This window comes from Tympanuchus pallidicinctus, unplaced genomic scaffold, assembly GCF_026119805.1.
Source record: "Tympanuchus pallidicinctus isolate F22 unplaced genomic scaffold, pur_lepc_1.0 scaffold8, whole genome shotgun sequence".
Lineage (NCBI taxonomy): Eukaryota > Metazoa > Chordata > Aves > Galliformes > Phasianidae > Tympanuchus > Tympanuchus pallidicinctus.
The window spans coordinates 16754531-16779409 of record NW_026294802.1 but is presented as its reverse complement, the minus strand read 5'-3'; the positions used below and the strand labels follow the sequence as shown (position 1 = coordinate 16779409).

General features: G+C 41.2%; 1 protein-coding gene across 4 annotated transcripts in view; it reads left to right on the top strand.

The window, feature by feature from the left end:
* The first annotated feature begins 9723 nt into the window (after positions 1-9723).
* CNOT4 (CCR4-NOT transcription complex subunit 4) overlaps positions 9724-24879 on the top strand; it is a 67963-nt gene continuing 52807 nt past the window's right edge. For 3 of the 4 annotated variants that reach the window (XM_052669478.1, XM_052669480.1, XM_052669477.1), the window contains exon 1: positions 9724-10107. The gene's annotated coding sequence lies outside the window, so the exon portion shown is untranslated. The remainder of the gene's footprint in view (positions 10108-24879) is intronic. The other variant, XM_052669481.1, reaches the window with a different exon arrangement.

Here is a 24879-nt window from a genome sequence, read left to right as displayed (position 1 = left end):
AGAGAAGCTTGAAGTACTGACTCATTCTGAAACACCAAGAAAAAGTTTGCTTGTAGGTGTATTTAGAATATAACTACACAAGGACACTAAGCTATGTAAAACACCTGAAAATGAGGTGGCCTTATTTTTAATGAAGAATTGATTGCGCATTTTGAGTGGCTTAGTTTGACATTGTTTTATCCTGGCAGATGGCAAATGTGTTTCGAAGTAATTTTCCAGAACTTCAGAGAAATTTGAGTATTAATTTTGCACTAAGATCCAGCTAAGATCCAGTATTAGAGCAAGGATTAATGTCTCCCTTTCACTGGAGGAGTTGAGATCATTTGTTCAGATTGTGAGAGCCTTACTGTGTCCTCCTCCTCAGTTTAACACATATTCCCTATCTCCCATAAAGGTTGGAGGCAACTTTGGCCATGTACACTCTCAATCTGTCTTAGTGCCACTTCATTTTGCAAAAATAATTAAACTTTCACTGGATATGGAATTGGTACGTGCCAGAGAGGCTTAGAGGTAATTCCACCATTCAAATGAGTAATCTGACCACTAAGAATAAAGAATATTTCTCATGCAGTCTGCTTCAGTCTGTAATTCTTTGGGGGAAAAGCATCCACCTCAGCCAAAATAATTGAGAAAATCACAACTCAAAGCAACTCTTTTTACCTGAGCAGGAGAAACTCAACTACTAATTCACTTTCTGCCTAAATCATGAAGAAATGTAACCTAAGTTCCTACTACTTTGGAGAATTCTTGAAAGCCTAAGCCACGGTGAAAGGGGACACCACTTCCACGAGGTCTGCGAACCTGACCAACTATAACCTTTTTTACCTTACAGATATTTAAACTGAGCTAATCTATATTCCCAAATTTTCTTTCTTTTTCCCCCTGATCTCAGCGAGAACAAAATTGGGGTTTTATTTGTATTGATCTCAACTACTCTTTTAATACTTTGTGGTTTTTTTTTTTTACCTACTCAGACAATTCAGTGAGTCATATAGCCCAGCACTCTCAATAGACTGATCTCTTGTCTGAATGTTCTCTCTTTTTCTCTTTATTCATGGCTCTATAAAAAGGATCCAACTCCAGGTCTGGCTTTCATGCATAACCCCAGAAAAAAAGGATTTTTTGAGGAGTTAGTTTCACTCAGGATATAACAACTTTCTTTATTACTAGGACTCCTTGTTCATAACAAAAAACAATAAACAAACAAGCAAACAAAAACAATTTACCTCTTTATATCTTTAGTGCAACCATAGACTTGGAGAAAATTACGGAACAGTATTAATTGTTGATATAAAAAATTAAGGGGAAAACTGAAGGGAGACAAATAAGGAGGTTCTGCCACCACATAGAGCGAGTGTCACTGAGTGCGATGTACGCTCTTGCACAATGCTTCTGCCAACATCCTTCTCAACCAGGTCATGGCTGGAGGAAGCTTGCTTGCCAGAGCCAGCCAGCACGAGCACTGCTGTGGTGGGACAGGAGGAATCACCTTTCTGGTTGCCTTTTGTTGCATGTGGTAACATGAACAAGCTAACCAAACTCAGACTTACACACTTTACAGGCTGTTGTGCTGTCGGTCTGCTCTTCTGCAGCCACAAGCTCTCCGCAGACTGTGCTGCTAGGGCTCACTTTTAGAGCTTTTATTTAAAACTTGCTTGAATTTCACAGGTATGAAAGCTTCAAAGAGGGCTTTAAGCAACCACCCTTTTGAACCTGTGTGTGCTGAATTTCCTGGAGACTTCTCTCACGAACAGTTTGCCTCGTGACACATAGAGCTACTAAACTGTAAAGGCCTATAAGAGTCAGAGAAGTCATGAAAACCTAAGGCGGCTCTATTTATCCTCTTAATTCCTCAGTTATCTGAGATGAAAGGTACTGTTTAAAGGTAGATGCTGTGTCATAACCAAGTTTTCATAAGGATTTACACTACTCAGAATATTAGCCAAGTGCCTTTTACAGTTTTGATTGTTCAGTCACATCAACAATTAAAAAGCAGTGCTTAATGAAACTGAATTAGGCCATCAAATTTGCTTTTGTATAGGAGTATAACAGAACCATTGTTAGACTTACAGCAATTTCACTTCAGCAGATTTTGAGACTTGCATTCTTTGTTTCTATTCTGACTTTTCATGAAAATAATTTTACATTAATAAATTGATACTGTACCTACTCAACTGTTTTAAAATGAAATCCACATTGTGTTTTCTCTTACTAAATTGAGACAAGAAGCTTGGAATTTAACTAGATCTTGAAGACGAAACATTAACTCGCTCATCTTTATTAGGATCTCAGCTGAGATGACATACTGTTTACCCATCCTGAGGTGAGAAGATACAACTTCATTCTAGTAAGGTGTGAAAGATCTTCCTCTGATTTCTGCACCTTTGAAGTAGGACAGCAGTGAGTCAAGGTATAAACTCCTCAGAAGAATGAGGAAAGGTATATATTACTCAGAAGGAAGAAAGTCCAGTGTCTAGATTCCTATCTGCAAAGAAGACTAAAGAAGAAAGCAGTTAGTAGCTCTCTTCCCTCATGTCCCTAATTTTGGCAAAGTCTCATTACCAAAGTGGGAAGGAGCAGGCTGCCCACCGGCTCCTGATGCTCTTATTCTGCTGGTTCTGTAAGGAAAGTGCCTGCCCACAGGTGAGCTGAATGGATACCTCTGAAGGGCAACAAAGCTGCCTATGTGTAGGTAACCTATAAAAAAGCCTTCTCCTACACATCACCTCATGCATCTTGCTCTATGGCAAATTCCCAGCTTTTTCCTATAAGCAGACTTCTTGTTACCCACTGTTCTTGCTTAGTCATAACTGTACCCTGAAGTCTTTGTAAAATTAATTCCAACACATGCCCATGAGATTAAACTCTGGAAATCTCTGGATACATTTGGTAAAATCTGGTGGGTGCCTACTTCTTTTTGTATTGTGCATAATACCGTACCAGTGCTTTCTACAGTGAAGGTCTGATATTAAGTGTTGAAACCCTGTGCAGGAAACTGCAGAATGGAAACTCATCTATCAGAGGAGCTGAGTTTTCATTGTCCTCAAGAAAAGTTGCCAACGTTCACTTGTTCTGAAAACAATACTTTCATGGGATCCTGCACAAATAAAAGCATCTGAAAGTTTCTGAAGTTGTGGCCTTTAGATACTGCACTGTTTATTCCTTAGGATAAATACTGCTAGGAATGGACTAAATCAAAAATATCAGCATATTCTTCCTTCTGTTCACATCAACCCAACGACTGTGCAGAATGTTCTAAGGCCCAACAAAGAGTGAGACTGTATAAAACAAGTGCTTCAGGCAAGAGTAACATAAGACATCAGCAGTGGAAGTGCTGATGGCATCTATACAGAAGATGGTCCTTGCTCTCAGTGGCTCTCGGTCCAGCACTGTTGTGCCACCAGAAGGGGGATGCTCAAAGGGACGTGGAGCAGAAGGAGATGAGCAGAGTAGCACCAGGCACACATCACAGCCTTCAGTCTGTCAGCACGTCAAGTGCAGGCTGTTAAGAAGAGGAAATGTTCTCTACCAGAATATAAGGGCCCAATTTCTCTGTACAACAAAAACATCTATGTCACACAGAGTCTCAGTTGTGGGTCTACCTGTATGCAAGACTGATCTTCTTATTCTGAGATCTCTCATTTGTCATCATTACAGTCAGATTCCTGCAGCTTCTTAAGGAACAAACTCATACGTCTGATAAACAAATGCTTCAACTTTCCTATTTAATGTATTATTTTGTCTATCTTTACCTACCTAATCTCAGGCTTGTCTCTCTATCAGCATTATTTATATGGCATAAAATTAGCTGCAGTAGCTCACATTCCTTTGGCTAAAGGAAGCAGAGCTGCCTGGAAAAGTGCAAGGCTGCAGCTAGAGCTTGGCTGGTGCAATATACTTACAAGCACTGACGTTCTCTGCCCCTTAGCACAACATCACACTCCTTGGCAGGAGAGCTCCTGCTACTCCTGGCCTGTGCAGAATGTGGACTTGAATGCTGCAAGACTGTGGAAATTCTTTATACTAACACTTTGTGTTTATACCATGACTATGGAATTAATGCAGTATAAAGTATTGCGTTTTCCCAAGTCATGCACTTTTTAATTTACTCTCAGCAAATCCCATATGGCTGAGGCATTTTTATAAGAATGCAAGCAATTCTGAGCTCTGCAGAAAATGCTGAGTGCTGCTGGATGCAGGCAGAGAAGGGCAGAAGAGAAAAAAATACATTCCTTTGAACACACTAATACAGAAGGCAATTAAGGAATACAACAATAATGAGCAATAATTTTCTCTCGTAATGTATGCTGAACTTTAAAGAGCAGGTGAGGACTCACTGAAAACAATAACAAGTAGCATAATGAAGTCCTGTCTACACAGGGATGTTACTTCAAATACTTTAGATGAGTTGTCTCGCATGCATTCACAGGGATTGTTTTAAAGTGACTGGGCTTTCGTTTTGCATGAATGAAACCCAGGCTTACCAGCTATAAGCTGCACTGAGCTCAGATGAGGATTCTGTCCATTCTCTCAATGATTTCCCCTCATCACATAACATGATATAGTTCATTTGCTGTCTGGCCCCTGAGTGCCCTCTTCTGTTACGAGATCATCTGGATTAAATCTAGCTGAATGCGAATGGGTTCCTTTGCAATTCCAGCCCTGACAGACAAATCTGCACACTTCAGAGCACAGCCTCTTTTCTTCCCCTGATTCTGTACCATAGGTTGTGTGTAGCAAATCCATATCCAATTTAGTGACATGCCTTAAGTATCATGATTTGTCAAACTGAATGCAAGGGAGAGGCATTCCTGAGAGAGGGACCAGTGCCAGCAGAAAGCAAATAACGGTTGGACTTCAAGAGCATGAAAGATTTGAGTGGGACCTCCAGGACTTTCCCTTCCAAATGCCTAGAACTGGGTGAGTCGGAAAAGATTAATACAAATCACCACTGAACCCCAGTATTGTAATGTAGTCATAGGGTTTACAGTAGTTGCCAAATGATGTCACTTCATATGGGGAGTTGTAGAGCTAATATGTATTTTTCAAATCTCTATGCTGAAATGCAGAGACTGAGGTTACAAAAATGCTTTTTGGAATCCAGATAGATGGTGAGCTTGAAAACGCTGCAGAGGGAAATCCTGCTATCACATCCTGTATTAAATTGCAGCCCTGCACCTCAAACCCAGGCAATATCTGGATGCCATCAGTGACAGTGGAAATGAGCTGCAGGAAACATAAGCCTATCTCCACCAGCTTGGCACTGCCTTCCCCAAGATGGTCACTGTGGTCTTCCACAAATGAGAACTCAACCCATGTCCTCACCTCACGCTGCTTGGCTGCTGCTCTCCCTGTCATGCAAACAGAGTGGAGGCACTGCAGGAGTTAAAGGGAACATGGACTGCAGGGCAGGCTTGCTGTTAGCACTGAAAGCAGAAAGAGAAAAAGCAATAGCAGTTTTACTTTGGTTCATGCTATGTTCAGCATGCTGCGCTCTCAGTTCCTTTCACATTTTGGGAGACAAATTACCAACATTAAACATTTGAAAATGATTACAAGAGACTTAAAATCAAATCTTTAGCAATATAGAACTCTTGGATTTGGGCCAGTTGCTCTAAAGCCTGTTCCTTTCTAGTGCACACGATGCTGACCTGCATGTGCTATCATATATGTAAATGCAAAGACTGTATTCCATTTTAGTATTTTACTATTTTACTATTACACAGAGCAGGGCAATGCTACCTTCTTGCTTGTCGGTATTTTATCTCTCATTTACTTCTGCAGTTGAATAGTTTCTATGCAATGCTGAATTCCTTTCTTATCTACCCACCTTACTTTTTTGGTATGACTTTTTCCTCATCTCTTGGAAACACACTTTAAGGTAATATCCCTGACAACATGCACATGACTGCACACAACTGAAAGCGTGAATCCTGTTGCTGGTCAGCTCTCACCAATTCTGGATCTTCTCTCCTTCCCATTCCGGCACCAGCACAGGCTTTCCATAGCAAGGACATGTAGAGTGGGAGGCATCCTACGTAATTAAACACCACTGGCTTTCCTGGGAACATCAATTTCCTAGGGAAGCCCAGGCTGAAGAAGCAGATGGTAATGACATCCCAAAATTGAGAGAAAAAAAAGAAACCTATTATCACTGGCACTGTGTTCTATATAGAAATGACAAATATTTGCAATTTGTCTCTGGCAACCAGGGCATCATAATGATGATGAACACGAGCCCTGCAAGCTGCTTAAGGCATGAAAAAAATGGTTCAAAATAGAAAGAGAATAGGAAGGAGATGTCCGTGGTTCTTGTGAATGGCTTTTAGCACAGGAACCAGAAGGCACTAAAAGAGCTGGAAGGATGCTTGTGACGTTTGTGTTAACTTGCATGCAAGTATCGAGCTTCAGAGGAGGCTTGAACAAGGAAAGCAACATACATGGAAATTTGCTGGAAATTATGCAGAAGGAAAAAAAACCTCTGAAGAATATTTAGATGTCATATTCATACCAGTACCTCAAGTGCATGCCAAGGTTAATACAGTAGCAGTGACTTCTTGTAGGTCCCCAAGGATATCTGTGTCCTTTCCAGAAAACAGGAGTGATTTCTGCTTTCCTTTCTAAAGATAAGTGTACTTAGCACTTAAGGTGTGTTATGCCAGAATTATGCTGAATTAGTAAAAGTTATCATGATAAAATTGGCAGAGGCATCTCAAAGTTCTCACCTTCTCCTAATAACAAAAGTTCTTAACAAAAGAGTAACAAAGAAGCTTGTATTTTATATCTTTGTCTACAACACATTCATTTTTCACCTCCATATTCTTAAGAAAGAGCAGAACAAAATCCCTCATCCTGCTTTCCTGAGCAGTTTGGACACTTTCTCCTTCTCTCATAGATTTAGAGCAAGACATTGTGAACACCTGTCACTTGCAGCAAATATTGATCTGAGTCTGCACGGCTCCTCCACCTGACCTTCAATTTGCCAACAAAGCCCTTCATTATTATTCTGCAGTTACTTGGAACAGTCATCCAGTTCCTTTCTCCAGCACATCTGCACAGTAAAAGGCACCATTGGCCGGAGGAGCAGAAAGACATCTGGGTCTCCCAGAGTGACAAGAGGAATGGCAACATTGTTAACATACACAGCAGTCCAGGGAGAGATTCTTATTTTTGTTGCAGTAAATTCATATGAATTCCTAAAAATCCTGTCATCGACTATTGTATATCATTCTGTATTATTCATGAACTTCCCGTTGTAGTCTATGAGGCTTTAGAAGAAGATTGAAAAACATCTTTTTTCTTTTTTTTTTCCTGTCTATGAAACTTGCAGCATTGGGTGCCCCCCCCCAACCACAGCTTCCATCATAACTGGGGGACATCGTTTTTCCAAACGTTAAAGGATTTTCTCAGTCCTGGCATGCTTGAAGGTCACAGGTAGTCTGTATTTCCAGCACTCTGACAGGCCAGGGTCATTCCAGCTAGCAGCACCTATCCAGTTGACTGTTCAGATGGCAGCAGGTGCAGATGCTTTGCAGCCCTTACCATCTTAAAGTTCTCAAGTAAGTACTCTTCACCCAAACCAGGCGCGAGGAAGAACTACTCTGTTTTTACCTTTTTTTTTTTTTTCTGCCAGGATCTGAAGGCTACAATCACGTCTCTTCCCAAGTTGCTCTGCTGTATCACTGACCTGTTTGTATTAAGGGCAGGCGGAGCTCTGCCATCTTTCCTCCTGGCATTAGAAGTGGCATTGAGTAACAGAGGGATCATGAAAACAGCTTGGTTCCTCCCCAGGTTGCAGAACCTATTAGGGTCCTGTATGTGTTCGACACAGCACTGACTGTGGAACATGGCAGTTCTGCTACATGGTGTGAACTCTGGAGAAGGGTGTGTGCATGGAGAAAGGGAGGGCAAACCGAAACAGCAGATCATGTGGATACACATCTTTACTCTAGATGACATGCATTGGTCATTTTCAAGAAAATGTGCTCTGAAGTTTTTCTTCTGTATATGGAAATGATTTCTTAGGAGGTCTTCCCAGATCTATTCAAACAAATGAAGAATAAATCTTGCCAAAGGCAACTAAGGTGTCAAAATGGGGCCATGTACGAAAAATCTATCAAAACAATGACAATTGCTTAAAACAAAGAAAATAATGTAAGGACATCTTACATCTAATAGTGGCCATGAGATGGTCTACTGAATTATTCTTACCAAATTAAAGCAGGGCTATGGGTAACTTCCAGTAATGTCTCTCAAAGCAATCTTCACCTATGAAGGCAGTTTTCAGATGATTATTGGATGGTGGTGAAATCTGTGTTCATATGGGGCTCAAGCGAAGGAATATGAACAGCCCCTTAGGAAGGGAAAGTCCCCTCAGTAGTGGATTTAAAAAAAAAAACACAGACTGTCTTACATCTGACCCACAAATTGCAGCTTTTAGACATTTTCTTTTAATTAATCTTCTAGATAAATTTTGGACTTTTATTCAACAGAACACATTGCCAGGTATTAGGTGAGTCACCAATTACATTATTTATGTAAGCTACTTACATAATAGGCACTTCTGGAACCTAATGGTTTATACAGAGCTTGACACGGAAATGTGCAAAATATACAGTCTTTCATTTGTACATTATTTTTATACATATGTGCTTGAATTTTATTACTATGTAGCTCTATATATGATGTATATGTTCCAGTTGAACATATAAGCAAACAAGGACTTTCTCACATAATACAGCTGTTTCAATTTCACCTCGTGCTTTGTTTCCAAAAAAGTGCTACATTTCTGTTACCTATGTCAGGACTACTAATGAAACTATTTATTTTTATGTGATCTGTAGCCAGAAGTAGTAAAGTTAATTCACTGAGCTTTTCTGGTACAGATATACTTATATCAATATAAAAAGTGAGGTAACGCTAGCTTGTCTCAGGAAGAACAAGCTGTGTCAGCGTGAGGCAGTTCACTGCTAGTGGAGCATATGGTTTGAGGCTGTTCAATACCTTGAAATTCAAAGGTGAATCGCAGAATATCCTAAGTTGGAAGCGACATATGGATCCGACCTTATGTCTGAGAGTGATATCAAACGGTCCTTGAATTCTGGCAACTCTGGGCCGTGCTCGCTGCCCTGGGCATTCTGTTTCATGCCCACCGCCCTCTGGTGCAGACCGTGTCCTGACCCCCTCCCCTCACACAGCTCCCTCGGGCCCTGTCGCTGTTACAGAGAGCAGAGCTCAGCGCTGCCCCCTCTCCCCTAGCAGTGGCTGAAGTAACCAAGCCCGTATGAGTTTCCGTCAGCACGGAGACCAAAGGGAGAGAGATTCCTTCCTTGAGAACTGGCAGGAAGGAAGGATGCTTCGGTCAAAGTTACTCACAGCCGCTAAACACGAAAACACAATTTCCCTGGATTTTGCAGCAGGAGAAAGGAAACCAAGCGCATGCCGGTTCCCGTGTCGCTGCTTTCTTCTTCGAGCGGGCAACGGACTCGGGATACCCGGCAGCTGCACCCCGGTCCGGTGCCGACGTCCTCACGGAGCGGCGGGTGGACGTGACGCGGTAACGGCGCCGGGGGTCTCCGGCGCTCCCCGGCGGCGGCATCGAGCCGTCAGCGCGCGCCCCGGCCGAGCCGCCTACAACTCCCGTCGCTCCCCGCGCCGTCGCCGTCGCTCTCCGTCCCCGCGGCCGCCCCCCGCCGTTGCTCCCCGCCCACTGTCGGCAGCGCAAGCGCAGGAGAGGCGGCGTCCAGGGCAAGTCTCCCTAATGTAAGATGGTGGCCGGGCTGGCAGCGGAGCGCCCCGAGCTCGGAGATTCCCCGTCTCTCGCCTAAAGGTCGTCGGAGCAGCCGCCCGAGCGCCCGGCCGGCCCGCCGCTACAGGTCCCGCCCCGGGAGCGCCGCTGCGGTTTCTTCCCCGCGTTTCTCTTCGCCTCCTCTCGCCTTCCCTCCCCACCCTTCTCCTCCTCCTCCTTCTCCCCTCTCCTCCTTCCCCGCACGCTCACCCACTGCCCGCCCCCGCCGGCCCGGCAGCCGCCGCCGCCGCCACCGGGCAGCGCCGCGCAGGGAGAGCCGCGCACACGCTCCGCGGGCCGGGCAGGGACGAGGAAGGCGGGTGAGTGCGAGCCGAAGGCCGGGCCGGGGAAGGAAGGAGGGAGAGGCGAGGAGGAGGACGAGGAGGAGGAGGAGGAGAAGAAGGGAGGGGGGAGCCGAGCCGCTCTGCCTACCCGAGCGCCGAGGCTTCGCCGGGACGGCGCAGGCCTCAGCCCACCCCCCCCGGGCCGGCCCTGGCGGCGGGGGGACGCGCCGGGCCGGTGCGGCGCGCGGAAGGGCCCGGGCCGGGCGGTCAGGGCACGGGGTGGCGCCTCCCGGGCCGGGGGCGCGAGGCAGGGGCAGGGGCCGGGTCGGGTGCTGCTCCCGGAGCCGCCGGGCCTCCCTCGCCGGGCGCCCGCCGCCTCCCGCCCCGTTGCCACCGGCCGTGCGGGGAGGCCGGGCACGGGGATCACAGCGTGATTCGCTTCGAGGCTGCGTGGAAATTTCCTCTCTCCTCTCCTTCCTCCTCCCCGGAGCTCTGGGCTCCATTTGTTCTTATGAATTGCACTTTTTTTCTTTTCCTTGAAAGAGAGACAAACAGACGGTAAATGGCAGCATCTTGTTTTTTGCATTATTTTGGACCGTCCGTGTAACCTCCCGGGATCTGTCTGTTAGTAGAATAATCGGTATGTAACTTGCCGTCTCCGACTTGCCAAACACTGCGAACTCTTTCCATTTTGTGCCTCGGCAGAGGCAAATGACAGGGCTGTGTGCGGACTCTGCGCCGACTACCAGTGTCTGTCAGAGCTCTGCCTGCCTGCCAATCTGAGCGAGCTGCTGCCGGCTGTGTGTGCAGGAGCAGGGAGGGAGAATATGCTGGATAATTACCTCAAAACACTTCTTTACTGTACCTGAAAGGATGTAATTGGCCTTGGCTTAGATAAGTGTGTCAGCACAGTAATACCAAGTGCGCAGTTTGCAGCAGAAAGTTCTCTTTGGACCGCATGTGTAAGCAAAGACCTCAGCAGGTTAAAGCTGTGAATGCTTTCGGCCTGCAGATGTTGGCTCACTCCTACCCGAAAGTTTCAGAAGTTACTGTTGGCTAAGCATATATTTACTGAGCCTGTACCAATTTCTGACTTGCTGGGTTTTAACTCTCCACCTTTCACTTTAGTTTTAAGATGTCTCCACTTGAGCATCCCTGTGCTTTGCCTTCGTATTCACATGAGGATTGACATGAGCAGAAGACAAACTTGTACAGACAGATGAATGCACAGAGGAGTGGTAACGCTGCTGTCTTCCCTGTGTTCCTGTTTGTTTCTTGATAGCTTTTTTTCCTTTTTTTGTTAAATACAGTCTTACAAAGAGCTGAGAACAAAATAGCTGTTTGTTTTGAGAAGCTGTTTTCAGACGGCCTTCAAATACTCTAATGTCTGTCTGATTTCTTAGCATCCCTCTAACATACCTGAACCCAAGGCTGTGCTCTGGTTCACTGAGTTGCACCTTAAGCCTCTGGGGCTCTGTGATAGTTCCTAGCTCATGAGCAAGATGAACACATGTAAGTGTTTAGAAATGCTTGGCAGTTGAACTTGGCTGAATTGCAACCAAAGTTCATTCTAGGGGAAAGGATTGTTTTGGAAAGGGGGAGTACAGTGATAAAATGATCTGTGCTGTGAACTTGTTGTTTCTTCAGGTGCCTCTTTTTACTTTTTTTATGATGATTATAAGATGATCCTAACAGCTGCTCTGTTTCCAGAGGAAAGGTGGTGAGTGTCTTTCAAGAATAACACTCAGTTAACGCTTTGGTACCTCTTCTTCAGAAAGTTTAGGAACTACTAGAGAGTGCCCTCTGAATGAAGGACTTGGGGAGAGGATATGCACAAGTATGTGACTTTGTTCTTTTTTTTTTCCTTCATGACTGCTGTTCAGGAAAGTTAGGGTAGTCGATATGTAAGTGAAACATTGAGATTGCTCTGACCAAGATCTTAAGTATGGGCCTTGAAGGCTTAACTTTAGCAGCTCTCTCAAAATTTTGCCTACCTATCTGAAATAATCTCATTTATTTCAAATAACAGTTACCTGTGCTTACGAAACATCTTCGTGGTGGCTGGTTTAGGCCTTGGCCTAAGGCCTCTTAGGCCTTGGATGACTACTTTCATTGCCCAGGTAAGGTGAGGCTGAACGCTAGTCCTTACCACAATGGAAGGAAATCAGTTACTCAGCAAGATCACTAGCATCAAGGGCTGCTGCACTTTCACATGGAGAATGGTGTCTCAGGTTGTACAGACCACAGTTTGTCCCACTTTGCATTTGCGCATTATTCTTCCTTTAACAACTCTGGACAAAGATTGCCTAGCTTGCATTTCTTTCTGATCTTTCTACTGAGTGTTTCAGTCCTTTAGGATTTTGGTGCTTTCTTTGCTTATTAGCATGTATCTTTGGCCTGTTTCATCTTATGGGAACAGTGTGAGGAATCAAGACTTGGTTAACTAGACATCTCTTTGGGCCTCTTTGTTCTTGGAGAATAGTCCAGGAATTGGCACCTTTCAAGACATGATTTAACATTTGTTAACATGTTAATGGTTGTAAGCACTTAGCAGATTTGGAAGCTGAAGCTGGGCAGGTATTGGGGTGTTGCTCAGGTCTTCTGGTGCTGCCTGTAAGCAAATTGGGAGGGCAGTGTAAGTATCTAGCAGGCAATACTGAGTATAAGCTCTGTGAGTGAAAATGTGTATACGTTCTTGTGTTAAACTGTTTGGATCTGTTAGGTGCATATTTTCATCAAACTGGGTTTTATTTCATATTACAAACTTTGATTGTATGTTTGGTTTTGTCAGGCAACATTTTTTTGATGAAGATTCCCTTTAAACTCAAACTTCTTGTTGCAGTATTGTATTAAATGATCTCACTAATTTAGCATAGGTTCAGATTTCTGGTTCTGGCTAGCTGTTATTAGACTGTTTACTCCAGCTTAAAGAAAGGAATCAGTGTTTAAAATAGTGATTTCTCCATAGCACTTAGATCAAGTAATTAGGCTTGGTAGCCTTTTTGTGCAGGTGGAATGCTGTTTCTTTTCCTTCCCCCTGGCAGTTCTGGGGTCATGGGAAGTCTATGGTACTTTTTTGTTGGAGGCCTTTCATTTCAGTGGGACTTCAGGAAGTCTTCTGCTTAACGTGTGCGTACAAAGTAGTTTATGTACATGTTATCTTATGGTTTTACAGCATGTGCTTGTGTCCAGAAACACTCCAAAAGTAAGGCTAGAGAATGATGCTCTTCATCCCTTTTCTGTGAGTCTTAATAGCTCTCTACTGTACTCCGGAGCAGGATATGATAGAATTAATTTCATAAGAATGAATTGATCATTTGAGTGTTTTTACTCGCTCTTTTGCTGGTTTTCAAACTGGGGAAAGGGATTGAGGACAATATAATGGGTATTGTTTGTCTATTGTGAGTGAATTTAAAGGTGGATACAAAGGCCAAGCAGGCAAATTACTGAATTGGGTGGAAGCAGAGTTTAGCTCTGGGCTGAGGCTTGTTTCTAGAGCAGTACTGCGTGCTTCCATTAACATCTGTTTTCTTACAAGGGAAGATGACAAAACTTCAGTTGTCTGTGAGTGACTTTCTCCTGTAATCTCAGCATCATTTCTTCAGTCTTGCTGCCCTCAAGAATACAGGACAGCTAATGTGAAGTGAAATTCACATAAATTGAATGCAATATCTAATGTAAAATAACAGCAGTTTTGAGGTTTTGGTTGTGAGATGAGTTCTCTGGTGTAGCACAGATTGCTGGACTGTGTCCTTTAGGTTTGTTACTTGTCACCACAGTCCTTTATTGCAGGAAGGTAATGTTACTATGTCTTGTATCTGAGGGCAAGTACAAGTTAGCAGTACTAGGAATTTAATTTCTTTCAATTCTTAACATTGGATTTTGCTAATGAATTCTGAACAGAATCACAGGAACTTTGTAGGAGTGACAAGAGTAAGTGAGAAAGTACTGTGGCTTTCAAGCAGTGCTTCATTCCTGCTACTACTTCAGCCCACTTTCTTAGGCCTCTGTGGTGAACTGCAATCTATCTTTCTGGTTCTGGCAACTGAGTTCTAATCTCTTCCTCTCTGAACAGAAGGGGCTTTCCCAATTTCCCAATATGGATGTTCTTTAACAGTTTTTGTCATGTGAAATTTCTTGCAGAAAAGTGGCAACTAAAAGGGCAGGTATCTTATAGCAGGGCAGAAAACAAGGCATACAAAGACTTGCCCAACTTCTCACTTTTCCACAGCACTAAGCTGGCAGTAAATTGTTTTAAGAACAGTGAATTCAACAGATGAGACTTGTAAGAAACACACGTTGAGCTTATGTTAAGCTTTCTGTCGTGACTGTAAACTTAGTGTGAAACTTGTTTGAATGATATGTATTGGTTTTAATGTGCAGAGGCTAAGACTGGTAAGACTGTGAAGTGCTGTATTTGCCACTGAAGTAATTTTATTACTTCAAATCATGTTAGAGTAATTTACCCTTTTAAAATACGTATGTTTAACAGTTTCATGCAGGAATGGAAGGAAATAATTCAGTGATATAAATACCTGCTTTGGTGTTGCTGATCTGGGGGACTTTCAGTGATAAAAGTTTTGATGCAAGTAATGTGCCAGATAGGTAAGCATGGTGACTCATTCAGAGTTCCTGGATTGTGATCCATTGTAGAAATCAACAAAAAAAAAAAAAAGAGGAGGAGGTGGGAGTGAAGTACATATTGATGGTCACTAGATGTGTGGAGAAAGTGTTCAACTGTTCTTCTTCCATCTACAAATATAACGAATGAAGACAGGTATACGTGGCTACAGAAATGCTCATCTGATCAAGATCTAAAGCTTCGCAGTGATCTGTAGAAGTTTGGGATGTTGGATAATTCAAAAATAGAAATTATCTCCTCTGTTGAGCAGCTACTGCTTTGTTACATATGACTTTATACTCTTATTTTCTTTGAATGAAATCTAGAATTTGTCTTCAGTATCTTATTCATTTAAAAAAAAAAAAAAAAAAAAAGGCAGTCCTTTGAGAGCTCCTAAACTAGCATCAAAAGAAAGGCCAAAACTTGCTAGGTCAAAATCAGTTTTTATAGGTCATCTCGTCTTATAGTTAATGAGCTCATTTCCCCCATCATATGAAATGTAGGGGCCCCTAAACTGGTGGAATTAGTTAAAAGCACTAGTCCAAATGAAAGAGGGACCCAGAAACATTAATCCAATTTGTCTTGTGACTTAATCTTGCTGCCGTTTACCGTACAACTGCTGCTCCTCAGAGGCAGCCCACTTTGCATATGCTTCTGCTGTTTGTTTAGCATGTTTGGTCCCTCTTCCTGAGACAGTAGGTCTTCCTTCTACATGACTTCATCTTTAGTTAAAGGTCAAGGAAGTTGTAACTGAGGAACCATGTTTGAAAAGTTGTAGCTGCTTCTTGTCTCTTAAAGCTTCTTACTAATACTTTCATTTAGTGAAGTGTATACTTAACATATTAATGTTGTGGTTTCAGTTATTGGTGAACTGGTTCTAGAGCGCTAGGTGGCAAGCCTGAAAACAGAGGATGATAATCACTGGTGGCTTTCTCTTAAAATAACTGTTAGTGTATGTTGGAAATAAGAAAGAACAGTGGAAACTTCAGGGAATGCCAGCTAAAAAATCATCAAGGCTGTCTTCTGCGCGTAGGTAATCATCTTCTGGTTCATTTACAGGTTTTTTTTTTTTTGTCTCAAATAGTAGTTACAGCTATAAGCGTGCTTTGAGGTAGGTCCATTCTCTTGTTCACACCAGTATAGTGGCTTCCTGCTCTAATTGAGCCCTCTTGAAGCCATTAATTTCTTTTTGCTTATGGTCTCATTTTGATTTAACCTTCCAAGTTTGTGATTCCCTGGGGGTGGGGCAGTGGCATACCTTGTACAAGAACTATTGCTCTGGTTACTACTATATAAATACATAGCACAGTGAAACTTGGTAAGAACCAGCTGTGCTGTGTGACTGTATGACTCCTTGACAGTCTTAAGAAAACACCTCAGTTGGAAACTGCTTTGAAACGATGCTGTAGACAGCAGTGTCTTTTTCTGGGCAACCAGCTAACTGCTCTCAAGTTCACTGGCCAAAAAGTTATCAGCCATCTTCATAAGGAGGCCCACAGTGGCATTGCTTTTATTTTTTTGGCTTAATTATAGAGAATATAATCAAAGTGAAGAACAAGAAAACAGGCATTTGGAATCCTTATTCTGTCCCTACTGATTATCTGTTTAGATCTTATGCACACATGCTCACACATCTCATCCTAGTGTGTAGAGGTGAGCCAGAATCTTTCACATGAATGTAATTTGGTGGGAAGAGGTGAGAGGCAGGTTCACTTGGGTGTTTACAGTACTGTCATCAGCCGTGCTTAAAAAATGAGATGCTTGTTATTGGTTGAGAGGAACAACCAGCTGCTTTTTCTGTTGTAGTGAGAATGTGCTTCTGCAAGCTTGAAGACTACTTCCATAGAGATGCAGTGCAGCATCTTCTTTTAGTACTGTGTTATCCTGTGATTGATGGACTCAGGAACTCCACATTAGATGGAAATACAAGAAAGGAGAAGGGCTCAATGCTGATGTATGTTTTACTAAATAGAAAGCCAGATATTAGAGAGCATCCTCTAAGTCAGAGCTGACAACAGTTGGCGAGGCCTTCTTAATGCTGTGTTCCTCTCGTATGTTTTTTCCTTTTCTTTAAAAATAAAAAAATAAAAGCATAGCTATTAGACTTCTCTTAAGGCAGTTCTTTGAATCTTCTGTGTATTCTGGTTAGTTTGTGTCTCACATGGGCTTAAGCTTCTGAAGGTACTGAGTTCAGCTGCTTTTGCTCAGTAAGAATTCAGAGCTGTCTGATAGCCTGGGAGGAAGCAAATAAAACCTGTGAAGTAAAGCCACAGCACTTAAAGAATATGCTGGGCAAGTGCATTTGCAGTGCACTTGAGCTTCTATGCTTTTTATAGCATATTTATCATAGTCTGGCAGATTTTGTTTTGTTTTGATTTTTTTGAGATTGAGTTCAGTGTTTTGTGTGTATCTAATGACTTCTTAAGTTCACCTATCTGAATGAAAGCAGTTCCACCTAAATTAGAAGCAATTTTTCTAAAAAAACAGTACACCTCATTGAAGTTTGTGGAAGTTGGTTCTCTGCTTTTGAGTGTTTCTGTTTTAGAAGATATATCTATATTTTTCACTCCGCCCAGCCTTTTTAGAAAACGACCTGGAGAATGATTTCTCTAGGATACTTCTTAATGTTCTCCCTCTCTTTTTTTTTTTTTTTTTTTTTTAAGACAATTGTTTTGTGGGTGACTGTCTCTAGAATTTGTTTACTACAGCATAAAGACCATCTTCAAGCAATTATGTACTCTCCCCCATTGAGTTAAAGATGCTTCCTTGAATGCAGATCCTGATATTCCTCAACATTGTTGTTTAGTAACAGATATGTATTTCTCTGAACAGCAGAAGATTGTAGCTCATGTACCAGACATGTGGGAGGCAGGATTTATGATCTTGAGAGTACTACGCAGAACTACCATGCCTCTGGATTTATAGCAATTGTGTGGAGTGAGAGTGATAGGAAGATTCCTATAAATTTCTTCTGAAATTTATCCTGCCTCTAGGTTGAAATTATGAAGCTTGGTTTGCTTTCTGAAATAATTCTTTAAAAAAAAAAAAAAAAAAAGTATAGTAAAGCTGCAACTTAAATCAGTTTTAGACCTGACTACCTGCAAGTGTGTATGCCTTCTAATTGTTAACTTGTGAATTCTTGAAGCTTGCTAGCGTTTATCATATCGGAGATGCATTCTTCTCTTGGAGACATTGATGCAATGTTTTTATCTGGAGTCTTTAAGCTCCTATCTCTAGTTTGAATACAAAATTCAAATTATTCCAAGTCATACCAAATTTCTGCTCAAAGGAATTGACCTTAGTTCCTTGTAGTGTAACTTACCCGGATTGTCTTCTGTTCGTAGTTATATCCTTTATCTTCATTTGTATACTGTTTTAGAATTTCTTACCATTAATTCTCTCTGGTAAAAGTGAATGATAATTGATAATTTCTGAGACTTGTCTCAAATGCCTAGGCATGTAGATCTGAGCTCTGCTCTGCGTTGTTTTTGTTGCAGTAACAATCTTGTTAGGTAAAGAAATGCTGAATTAAGTGCAGTATTTCACTTTCTAAAAGGCATATTTTATAAAAAACTACAACATATGCTAAATTAGTAGAAAAGTAGGAACTGAATGGCTACTTCTGAAGTAGATTTTACTCTGGAATTACTAGTTGTTCTCCTTTTTGCCTCAGCAGTGTCTTCAGGAGATGTGAGGTTCTGAACTACAACCCGGTCAAAAGCGAACAGGGAGGATAAACGTTTAGGGGGCAGTTGTTATGTTTAAGTTCCTGATATGCTTTCAGTTTTATATGATATGTCTTCTTTATTCTTCTCCTTACAAAGTAAAACTTAAAACATTCTCTTAAAAAACAATGGTAGTTCCAAAATGCACTTGAGTGTGGCTATGACATGGTAGACATTTATGCTCTTCACTGTTGCATGAGCTGTGACAGTGAGTCTTTTGGAGCGGCATCCTATTGTTGTCTGTCCCAAAAATGACCTAAGCAAATATTCTTATTTTCCATGGTTAAACCAAACTGAGTCAATGTTTTTCTTCAGCCAGTAGAACAAATGTGTCACTGGTTTTATTTGATACTGCATTTTATCTAGCTGTGCCTGTGTTCTACCCAACTAATTCCTCTAAGTTGCTAAGAGGTAGTTTAGAATTGCAGGTTTTGGAGAGGACCTGTCCTTTGATGCTTTCACCATAAGACAAGAAATGGGTGGAAGTTAGACCTTTGGTTTATTTCGGCAGTATCGCAAATCTGGACACAGTGCTGTATTTGCAACCAGCTTTACCTTCAGGATGTACTTACACAATGAAAAATGTTGAATTGCTTCAGTTGTGCATTTTATTGTTACTTTGCTGCTCCTAGCCACAGGCGCTAATGCTTCAGTTACTTGTGCACTCTTGAGAAGTTCTAAATGCAGGTGCCTAAGTGTAGATATTTTGTCCACTTAAAGTAAAAACGGACTTGTGTATGTTGCACTCCTGCTGTAGCTTAATAGTTCCACTGTAACATATGGATTTACACACTAAGACAGTTTGTATGACAACAATCTTTATGCTTTATTAGAAGATTCTCTAGTATAACTTTTTGTACCTGATATTGCAAATATAGGCTTTGTTCTGTGATTCAATAGCATTTTTAAATGTCATTACAATTAATAGATAAATTCCATTGTGTGAAGTTAGATACTACTAAAATGTTCGAAAAAATCAAGGCATTAATTTTTAGTGTTTTGTTTCCTGCCTTAAGTGCTGTATAAATTCAAGTTCTAATGCACTGCAGTGTTGCCTGAGGTTTAAAGTGAAAGTATAGGCAAATTATTCATCTAATATTACTGTATTTCCAAGCTGTTAAGTGTTCCTTTGCCCCTGGTTAACAAACTGACTTGGCTACTCTGCAGTAAGAGGTAAGCATTGTCACTTTTGCAGAAGTCAAGTTTGCTTTCTTTTGCTCTCACATGACTCTAAAGATAACAAGTGAGTCAATGCCTGAAGCAGTGGCTGTGCTGTTTCTCACGTTTTGGAATGAGGTTGAAGGGACTGACCGATTACTTCTTCTGCTGTATGATTCTTGGAAGCTCGGGGATGCTGAATGGTTTTTAAGCAGGTGCAAGGTATTCTTTGTATGAATTGAGGGTAAAAAACAAACAAAACAAACAAAAAAAACCTCCTTGGATTAGGAGTTGCTCTGATATAGAATCACAGAATCATTTGAGTTGGGACCTTTAAAGCCCATCTGGTCCAACTCCCTTGCAACAAACGGAGACACCTACAACTTGATCAAGATGCTAAGAGCCCCTCCAGCCTGACCTTGGGTGTCTCCCTGGGGTGGAACATTCACCACCTCTTTAGGCAATCTGTGCTGGTGCTTTACTGCCTTCACTGTTTGTTTGTTTTAAAGTTTCCTTATACTCAACCTAAATCTCCCACTTTTAATTTGAAACCATTTCCCCTTGTCCTGTCGTAACAGACCCTGCTAAAGAATCTGTCTCTGTTAGATACTGAAAGGTTGCTCTTGGATCTCTCCATAGCCTTCAGCATACATCTGCTCTCCTTCAGCTAGGAATGAATGAAAGGAAGGGAGGCTTCTCTGGGAAGTGTAGAGAAGATTTTCTGTTAGTTTTGTTTTAGTTTTAATTTATTTTTTAATGATACACTGCTGTTTAGCTTTAGCTCTATCATCGTTCTTCTGAGAAAAAGAGATGGAAGACATCTTGGTTATGGGATTTCCCAGTTGCTAACTATTTCTTACTTTACTTGCTTCACCCAAGACTGTGTGTGTATAAATAGCTAATACTGTCCCAAACTATCTTACCATTAGCCTGTTCAATTACTTTGGTGGACTGAAAGGAAGGTTTGGGGAACTGTTATAAATGTTTATTTATAATTGCCACTAGGGCACCGTGACTTCCCAGAATATTAGAGTGCTTGTGGCTCTTCTGTTATTTCAGTTTGTCGCCTTATGGCTTAGACATCAGCCCTAGTAACATATTCTTATTCTCTCCTTGAAAGAAAATAAATTTCCTCAAAGTACACAGTAGAGGTTTTTCTTAGTTTCTGTGGATCTCATTTACTTCCTCTGGTATATCCAAGTATACATATGTACTGACAGTAGAAGTTGTACACTACCCAGCAGAGCTCTTGTGCAGCTGTGGGTCCTGCTGTTGTCTTTGGGGAGGTGCAGAGATGGAGAGCAATACTGACTCTGATTCAAACCTTGTATTGTAATGTGTGGCTTGCGCTTGTCATGGGCATCTAGTAGAACTACTTTGCTGAAATTCTATCAATTTGTTCAACATCAGTATATATCAGTAAGCTGGTACTCTTCTCAATGCATTACAGAACATGAGGGTGACAGGCTGGAGCAGGTTCAGTGGAGAGCATCAAAGTGATCCAGCCATTTTAATGTCCTTTACACCAGGTGAGAAGAGATGAAAGGGAGGTCTTCATCCTGGAGGATGGGCTTCAATAAGGGGAGAGCTAGTAGTGACCACTGATAACTGTGGACAGGCTGTTGAGAATACTGAGCCAAGGCTCTTTGCAGTATGTGGAGGGCAGGGTGGGCAATAGACAGCAGGATTGAGTAAAGTAACTGGAGTTAAGAGTTCAGTAATTCAGCGCGGGAGTTCTCCGAAATGAAGAAGCTGCTGCATGCATACCCTGTCCATGGTACTGCAGGTGCAGCCTGTGCCCCTCTGCAGCTTTAGTAAGCCTGAGAACGCAGCAGGAGCAGTGGTGGTGGGACTGAAGGTGGATAGATTGTGTGAGTATTGGCTCTTTCTCTTCTTATTTTTTTTTTCTCCTGTAAGGTTTTCTTTTCATTTGCCCTTTGAGCTTATATTTCTGTTTGAAGTCTCAGGAGTAGTAACAGCCCTGTTTGTGGCTAAATGCTGGTTTTTGTAGTTGTTTCACTGTGTAGAGAATGAGAAAGTGAGCACATTTTTCTTTCTTTTTTTTTTTTTTTTTTTTTTTGTTAAAAAGTGCAATTTTATTGTAGGTAATCCAAAATAACTTCTACTTGTATCTGCAGGTATGCTATAATTTGTCTTATAGCAGAATTTAAAGTCTCAATTTTCTGCTTAAACCGGGATCTTTAAGTACCTTGCTGGTGATCAACAGAGTTATGAATCAACAAATAAAATATAAAATTAACTGTTGAACACTGCTGTGGTGATTCATAGCTTCCCCAGTATCCCCTGAGAGCACGCAAGCAAGAAAGGAAATCTAGTCCAAGCACCAAAATGTAATTCTCTTGTTCCCTGTTCCCTGTTCTCTGCTTATAGATGTTATCATTTATAATAGTTAGTTTAGACCTTACAGATATTCTTTTTCATGCTTGGGAATTTTCTTTGGGTAATTAGGGAAGTTTTTAAACTATCCCTTTGTTATGATGAAATTGCTGTTAGATGGAAGCATAAGGATGCAAGTAGTGAATTATGAAAAAAAAAAATTACTTGCTCTAAAGACAAAAAAAAACAAATTGTAAAGAATTCTCACTTTTCTAATTTTTGCTTATTATGGTTTGTGGTGGTTTAGTTGCACTTGCAAATGAAAGCTGATTATGGATTAGCGGATAATACAGATATTGATAAAATATTCAAAACCCTTAAAGAAAGCTGTGAAGAAATACAGTGTTTGAGAACTTTTTGCATGTTCAGTAATATTCTAAAATTCTTTGTCCATCAAGCAAGTTTGGCAAGAATAACATAAATAATCGTATTATACCTTAATTATGGCCTGGAGGAATGAAGAATGAAGTAATTTATTCTTCAAGTTGACATTGGTTTCTGCCTTTTCAAAACAAACGGTAACTTAGTGTGGTAAGGGCAAACTGGGGTACTGTGTGTACTGGATATCTGGACTGCAGCTGACAGATATGATAAGTAGTTTACGTATCATGGTCACAACTAACCCTGAACTAGATCTGGGCACCAGCTAAAAGGTCAGAGTTCTTAAACTTTCAGTGACTACTGGAGTACTGAAGTTCTGCAAACCACGTTATTTTAGCTTTCTTCTGTAAGAAGAACAGAGTAAATGAAGGACAGGATCTTCTGAATATATAAATTCTTTCTTGGAAGCATTGAACATAACAGTAGATTTTCTGTTGCAAGTTGTTGCCATTTGCCTTCTGTATAACTTATCAGTGAATTACATATATATTTTGACTATGATTAGAAATATTGAAAATAAAATTTTAATATCGTTCTACTGTTTCTCCATCTAAAAATGCTTAGCTCAAATGTTGTTTTTGAAGAATATGTGTAGTGGGAAACTACTTACACTACATCAGTGGTTTTGTAGCATAGTCCTTTTATAGTTAATTAGTATAAGAGTATGATTCTGAAAAGCAAAGCAACCCATAAAGGTTGGAAAAAAGTTGAGAATCAGACTTTGTTATCATGTACCTTATGGTGAGAAATGAACTTCTAAGCTTTTTTTTTTTTTTTTTAAGCTTATTTTATCAGTTGATGTATTTTTTTTTTTTTTTAGGGCAAAATGCATTATGAGAACTAATTCTAGCAATGAATGACTTCAGCTGAATCTAAAATGCTTGACATCATTTACACATGTAATGGATTTTGCCATTTATACCTTAAATTAGTGTTGAACTCTAGACAAGACTAAGTGCAAGGTTTGTAGGCGCGTCTAAATGGGAAGCAAGTGCGGTTGGGATGTTCAGCAGCTGTAATGCTGCATATAGGCACACTGTGATAGTTCTGTAATAGGTACTTAAAAGATCTTTGATCCCCTTTTAAACTGCTACAGGATGTTTAAATTACTGCACAGATGTAGCATGAAGAAGGCTCTGTTCTCCTCCTCCCTTGACTGAAAAGACTTTGCTGTTAAGGGTAACTTGCGATGCATTCTCTTGCACGAGAATCATAAAAATCAGTTCTTGCTCCTTCCCCTATTGGTGTAACTGTTGGCTTCCTCTGTAAAACCATAGTTGATCTTGAACTTTCGAAACAGCCACATTTCTTTTTGCCTTTTACTGAAAGATTATGTAAATGATAAGTAGTTCTTATGCATAATTTTAGAACAGTTTTTAAATGGATTTAATAAACTTTTCTATTTTGGTAAGAATTTAGGGTTTCAGAATTTGGGAACAAGTGCTGCATATACTACAGAGCCTATTTATACTTATAGCAGTCAATAATCACTGAGCTTTGGAAGTACTGTATTATGTCATCCTGTCCCACTGTGCAAAAGTATGCTTTGCTATGAGCTGGCTGAAACTGATACCGGGGATTATTACAGGTGTGCAAGGCTTGGTTACAGAGATGGTATCTTGATGTTAAACTAGTATGCCTTTTTATTATTGCTATTGGTCTAATAAGGTACCATCTCAGCCTACAAACCTAGCAGATGTTCTTAAACCATGGTGGCTGCTTTGGCGTAGGGTAGGAGTGTATGTGAGACACAGGGATGTGATTTCTCAGTCTTTGGGAGCCCCAGGGCTCAGCAGCAGTGCACTAAGCTAGGAGAAAGACAAGTTTTCTTTTCCTGTGTATGCATTCTCACCCTTTCTTGTGAGTGTCCTTGACCCATGCCCTGCTGTTCAAGGGTGGCTGCTGTGGTCTCATGCTTTGTTTTTGGTATTAATGCACTTGTGTTCAAGTTCAACAAAATGACTTGAGATTTGAAGGGAAAAACCATAATTCTAAGTAAATGTTATGTCTTCTTCTGTCTCATGTACTGTGGTCTTAATCAAGGAATTAAACATGCAGTGGCTGTCAATGTCCATTTAATAGTGTTTGGAACACTCTTCAGGCTTTCACTAAAATTATCTTCCTATGAAAATCGGAAAGCTAAGCTGTAATTTTCATTGAAATGCAACTTTTGAGCAGTAGTACTTTACCTTGGGTCGTCTTGCAGGATTGGTCTTGGGGAGCAGCAGGAGAGCCTGGCAGCTGTTGTAATCTATAATCCTAAGGAATGGGGGCAGTGGGAAGAGCGTCTCTGCTGCTGTCGTCAGACTTTTTCTCCCGGGAGAGGACGTTACTCTTCTATTTCTCTTGCTTTGGATTTCTTCTCCGTGCTGCCTACCCCACCCACTGAGAGTTTCCTTCCAGAGTTTGGGAAACGAGTTGCTGACGTTCCAGTGGCAACAGGAACACTTCATCCATTTCTGAAGGTTTGCTGTTAGTGTGAGAGCTGGGAATTATCTGACTGGTGTTCTAGTCTAAATTTGGGAA